The sequence below is a fragment of the Uranotaenia lowii genome, chromosome 2, assembly GCF_029784155.1.
Source record: "Uranotaenia lowii strain MFRU-FL chromosome 2, ASM2978415v1, whole genome shotgun sequence".
NCBI classification, from domain to species: domain Eukaryota; kingdom Metazoa; phylum Arthropoda; class Insecta; order Diptera; family Culicidae; genus Uranotaenia; species Uranotaenia lowii.
Window position 1 is genome coordinate 95,200,725 of NC_073692.1, and position 6,650 is coordinate 95,207,374.

Consider the following 6,650-nt stretch of genomic DNA (forward strand, 5'->3'; position numbering starts at 1 on the left):
ATTTTCGATGGTTTCAAATGGATTTTGTATTAAATTGGAAATAAAAAAAACAATCTTCCGTTTCACCTCCCACCTTGTTAACTAAGATTTTGGAAACTCCTCATCGCTGTTTGAAAACGTCTCGATTCACACTTCAAAAAATTAGTTCAGGAATATTTGGTTAAATATGTCACGAATTACATTATTTTGAATTAATTAACGTACTTTTATGTCAAGTTAGGTTTTATTGTATTCTTCATAATTTCTAAACTTCACCAAGTGACTTATAAACTTTGCAAACAGTACTGTCCAGTTCAGTTAAGTCCAGTAGTCAGGAATTACAAACAAGGCATCTGAGAATAAAATTTTCACTTAGGTGGCACTTTAACATTCCAAAGGGTAGTCCTGATTTTTTTTTTAGAATTCCTGAACAAGTAACACCAACCTTGAAGCAAAAATGACACATATGACAATAACAACAAAATTGTCAAAATTAAAAAAAAGTAAAAAACATCCAAATTGACAAAAATACCAAATTGACAAAAATACCCAAAATGACAAAAATGACAAAAATGATAGAAATGACAAAAATGACAAAAAACACAATAATGACAAAATGACAAAAATCACAAAAATCACAAAAATGACAAGATTGACAAAAATGACAAAAATAACAAAAATGACGAAAATGACAAAAATGACAAAAATGACAAAAATGACAAAAATGACAAAAATGACAAAAATGACAAAAATGACAAAAATGACAAAAATGACAAAAATGACAAAAATGACCAAAAATGACAAAAATGACAAAAATGACAAAAATGACAAAAATGACAAAAATGACAAAAATGACAAAAATGACAAAAATGACAAAAATGACAAAAATGACAAAAATGACAAAAATGACAAAAATGACAAAAATGACAAAAATGACAAAAATGACAAAAATGATAAAAATGATAAAAATGACAAAAATGACAAAAATGACAAAAATGACAAAAATGACAAAAATGACAAAAATGACAAAAATGACAAAAATGACAAAAATCGACAAAAATGACAAAAATGACAAAAATGACAAAAATGACAAAAATGACAAAAATGACAAAAATGACAAAAATGACAAAAATGACAAAATGACAAAAATGACAAAAATGACAAAAATGACAAAAATGACAAAAATGACAAAAATGACAAAAATGACAAAAATGACAAAATGACAAAAATGACAAAAATGACAAAAATGACAAAATGACAAAAATGACAAAAATGACAAAAATGACAAAAATGACAAAAATGACAAAATGACAAAATGACAAAAATGACAAAAATGACAAAAATGACAAAAATGACTAAAATGACAAAAATGACAAAAATGACAAAAATGACAAAAATGACAAAAATGACAAAAATGACAAAAATGACAAAAATGACAAAAAATGACAAAAATGACCAAAATCACAAAAAATGACAAAATGACAAAATGACAAAAAATGACAAAAATGACGAAACAACAAAAATGTCAAAAATGACAAAAATGACAAAAATGACAAAAATGACAAAAATTATAAAAATGACAAAAATGACAAAAATGACAAAAATGACAAAAATGACAAAAATGACAAAAATGACAAAAATGACAAAAATGACAAAAATGACAAAAATGACAAAAATGACAAAAATGACAAAAATGACAAAAATGACAAAATGACAAAAATGACAAAAATGACAAAAATGACAAAAATGACAAAATGACAAAAAATGACAAAAATGACAAAAATGACAAAAAATGACAAAAATGACAAAATGACAAAAATGACAAAAATGACAAAAATGACAAAAATGGACAAAATGACAAATGACAAAAATGACAAAAATGACAAAAATGACAAAAATGACAAAAATGACAAAAAATGACAAAAATGACAAAAATGACAAAAATGACAAAATGACAAAAATGACAAAAATGACAAAAATGACAAAAATGACAAAAATGACAAAAATGACAAAAATGACAAAAATGACAAAAATGTCAAAAATGACAAAAATGACAAAAATGACAAAATGACAAAAATGACAAAAATGACAAAAATGACAAAAATGACAAAAATGACAAAAATGACAAAAATGACAAAAATGACAAAATGACAAAAATGACAAAAATGACAAAAAATGACAAAAATGACAAAAATGACAAAATGACAAAAATGACAAAAATGACAAAAATGACAAAAATGACAAAATGACAAAAATGACAAAAATGACAAAAATGACAAAAATGACAAAAATGACAAAAATGACAAAAATGACAAAAATGACAAAAATGACAAAAATGACAAAAATGACAAAAATGACAAAAATGACAAAATGACAAAAATGACAAAAATGACAAAAATGACAAAAATGACAAAATGACAAAAATGACGAAAATGACAAAAATGACTAAAATGACAAAAATGACAAAAATGACAAAAAATGACAAAAATGACAAAAATGACAAAAATGACAAAAATGACAAAAATGACAAAAATGACAAAAATAACAAAATGACAAAAATGACAAAAATGACAAAAATGACAAAAATGACAAAAATGACAAAAATGACAAAAATGACACAAATGACAAAATGACAAAATTGACAAAAATGATAAAAATGACAAAAAATGACAAAAATGACAAAAATGACAAAAATGACAAAAATGACAAAATGACAAAAAGACAAAAATGACAAAAATGACAAAAATGATCAAAATGACTAAAATGACAAAAATGACAAATATTTCAAAATGGCGAATGAGGCAAACGATGACAAAAATGACATAAACGGGTTAGTAGAGAAATTGATAAAATTTCAAAAGTTACACTTAACAGAAGGAAAGGAAATAACAACAGAGTGGAAGTGCTAGCAGAAAATTAGTCGCCCTCTAGCAAACTACCACTGTTGTTAAAATGGTTCTGATTTTGAGAGACTCACGGAAATATCTACCCTATTCCTACTCTACACCTAGTGGTGCACCAGTGCAACACTAGTGCAACACTCGGCATAAACAAATACGGTATTACTCAATTTCAATCAGTTTAGCCGGATGAATGTAATATGTACACATAACAAACGAAACCTTACAAACCAATGCGCATGATCATGAAGGATCCCGTAAAAGCTCATGCTCACGCTTCAAGAGTGAAAGTTCCAGAAAGCTGTACTTATCAAGTTCTTGAATGGATAAACCCTCAAATGGAGTTCAAACTTTTTTCTCTGACCAAAGTCTCATGAACCCAACCAAAGAAGGTGCAACGTTATGAAAAAGTACCCCTGGTGCTATTAAATTTCTTGAAACAAATAAAATAAAAGTACCCAAGAAAGATAAAAAAACGACCCAAATTTAGATTATCGGTATGACGCTTTAGATTAGATAACCGTCAGCGCCTCTGTTAAGGCATCGCCTTGCTTTTTCGAGAAAACCCTAATTTAAAAAATAGACAAATAAAAATATCTAAAAAAATAAATTATAAATAATTAATAAGCTTCGATCAATAACGTAGGTATTCAGTTAAAAATGTAAGAAAATTATTCTCTTTGATCGCATAATAAGGCCTGAGCTTGAAAGGTAAATCCACAAATAAAATAAGAAAAATTAGCTAACACTACTTAAACAATATTTTTTAATTTCATAAATAAATTCCAGCACGGGCAAAACTTGAATTTATGGTTTATAAATAGTGTCATCCCCTTCGCCACTGTCCTCGTCCTCCCTCCGAATCGCAGTTTTCGTTCTCCAGCTGGTAGTTGTTGTAGATGTTCATGATGTTATCGCTGGCCCGTTTCAGTTTGGACATTTCGATCGATATGCAGTTCAATTTCTTCATCAAATTAGCCATCTGATCGTGGAAGTTTTCGCCCATCAGCCGCTCCGGGTTTGCCCCAACCGAGCTTTCATTTTGGACTATGCAAACGATTCTCCATCGTGGCCAGCTGTTCCTGCTTCCGGAGAATCGAGCTGGCCGAATAGATGGAATCGTTTTAGCAGTTTGGCCTGCTTTTCGGTCATCGGAGCCGTCTGGTTGATGCTTGCCTTGTGAATTCGGATTTTGGCTTGCTCGATCAGTGAGAACAAGTTGGACCGGAGGGTTTCCATGGAAAGTGCCGTTTCACCGATGGAGGTCGAGCTCTGGGAAACTGATGGGAGACATCACTGAAATTAATGTTAACGGTTTAAAAAGGTACCATAATTACCATCATAGGCGGCTCGCATGCTCTGAGAAAGTTTCCTGGTTTCTGCTAGGACACTTGTTGTGGACTCTTTTACAGACATTTTATGATTTTTTTTAAATGTGTTTTAAAATAATCCAAATCGTTAAATCCTAGTAAAAATTTCGTTCGCCTTTGTAACCGTAGAAAATGTTTTGTTTTGATAATTTTTGAACTTCCGCGGGATGGCCTCGACTGTATGATTTTATTCAAGATTGAACACAAGTTAATGTTTATAGGGATGCTCAATATAAAAGGTTTTCGTGCGGGTTTAGTCATATTTTAAGATGATGACCATGATGCTTAAAATCATTCATATCGAAATTAATCAAAATCGAATGTTGCCAAAATCGAACGGTTTTTTCTTCACAATGTTTTCACATACATAAAAAACTGTATCATTCAAGTAATTTTTAGTCAATTTTTGACCAATTTAAGGGGGGGGTAGGGTCTAACACTTACAAAAAATCGATTTTTTTATTTTTTTATTTTCTTATTGTAAAACATTTCAAGAATGTTGTGTCAAATTTTCAAGTCAATTGAAGCAAAACTGTAGAAATTATAGGCCTTTATCTCCTCCTATCTAATACTGCAAGAAAGCAAGAGCAGAAACTTCAAACGCGTTTTTCTCGAAAGCACATATTTAAAGTCCGTGGACATCGTCATTTGAAAACTACTTACCCGATTCTTTTCAAATTTGGAACATATTTTCTACATATAAAATACCAGACCCCAACGTTTTTCTTTTTAATTTTTTTTACTTTGGGGAGATTTTACAGATAAAAAATGGCGGATTTTTTCGTGAAAAATCGTAGTTTTTACTTCAAACAGCCACAAAAATTTCATTAAAAATATTTTTAGTTAAATAAAAACGTTGGGGTCCAGAAAAACATCTATTAAAAATATTTTGCTCTGATTTTTTTACTTCAGATGATTCTGTGCTGAGATACAGTGTCCACCGCAAATCCTGTTTTCTAAAAGGCATCCTCGAAAGTGCTCCGTCACCGGTTCATTTTTCAATATTTTTCTACGAAAAAATTACTAAATGTTCTTTTAACAATGCTTTGTATAATGCAAAAAATTTGAATACATTTGTTTGAACGATAGCTCTAGAAAAAAATCGTGAAAATGGTGTGTTTTTTACCCGTTAGACCCTACCCCCCCCCCTTAAGTCATTTATATTTTTTTATATCATGTTTTTGATGCACTTATAACTTTTCTTGTTTAGTTTATATTATTTGTTTTATATCATATTTGCTTTTTTGTCATTCTACATTAACGAAATTTTTAGTAAATTTTTTACCAATTTTGACTTAATCATTTGCATTTTTTTATTTAATTTTTTTGTGCACTTATAATGTTTCTTGTTTTGTTTATAATAATTGTTATTTTTATACCATATTTGCTATTTTTGAAATTTTTAGAGTTTAGTTTGAATTTGTTTTTTGATTATATGAAATTTTCATAACTGTTGTCGTTTTTAAGTAATTAATATTCAAAAAAATAGTGTTTTTTTGTTGTTTCTCAACACCATTTAAGAACGTAAAAACGTATTAATGGCGTTTGTCTAAATTATATAAGTTCTGTTATAACGAAAACTATAAGGAAATGTGCCAAATTCGGATGCTGCCAAAATCGAATGTTGCCGAAAACGAACGGGGTCTGTAGTTTTAAAAATACTGTATGATTTTAGTACTACGGTACATTTCCTGAATAGCTGTAAAAATTAAAATTCTCTTTAAAATGTAGAGAACATTCCGTGAGGAAACCAGCAAAGGCCTTTTTTTATTCTAGAAACAATTAGAAAAAATTGTGATTAAAATGTGTTCCAAGAGTATTTGTTTGTTTAATTTAAACAAACGATAATAAACAAAATATGATGAAAAAATGAAATAAAATTTAATTTTTAAGAATCCTTAAATATTGCCATTTGAAACAAAAAAAAAAGTCGAAATAAATTATAAGTGAATCATTCTGGAAGAGAAAATCTATGGAAAAAAACCAATACCAAAGCGAATGGAAATTCAATTTCAATTTAATTTTTTTTTTACATTTAAACAAGAAAATTTGATGAAGAAAATTGTTTTGTTTTGTTGTTGCCATAATTTAAAATGTCTTCCACTCACTTAAGCGGGCCATAGACTACACAAATGGCCTGTACAAATTCGATGATTACACGAAGATTGTTTGATTCTATGCTCGCCCACACACGATACAAACATATTTCACGCGAACACAAACGATTGCTGGCGAAAACAGCAACAGCAACAAAAAAAAAAACCATCTCAACCCCGGCTGGGAGGATGGTTTGTACAAAATATTTCGATCCCGACCGATTTTACTCAAACCGTTTGGGCGCTCATTCAAGCAGTGCCATTCACGATGCAAATCGTGATCACAGCGACAAAATTTCATCGAG

At 29.4% G+C, this 6,650-nt stretch overlaps 1 pseudogene; it reads right to left on the reverse strand.

Moving 5' to 3' along the window:
* Positions 1-3,686: 3,686 nt before the first annotated feature.
* LOC129741691 (uncharacterized) lies at positions 3,687-4,376 on the reverse strand (annotated as a pseudogene).
* Positions 4,377-6,650: the final 2,274 nt, after the last annotated feature.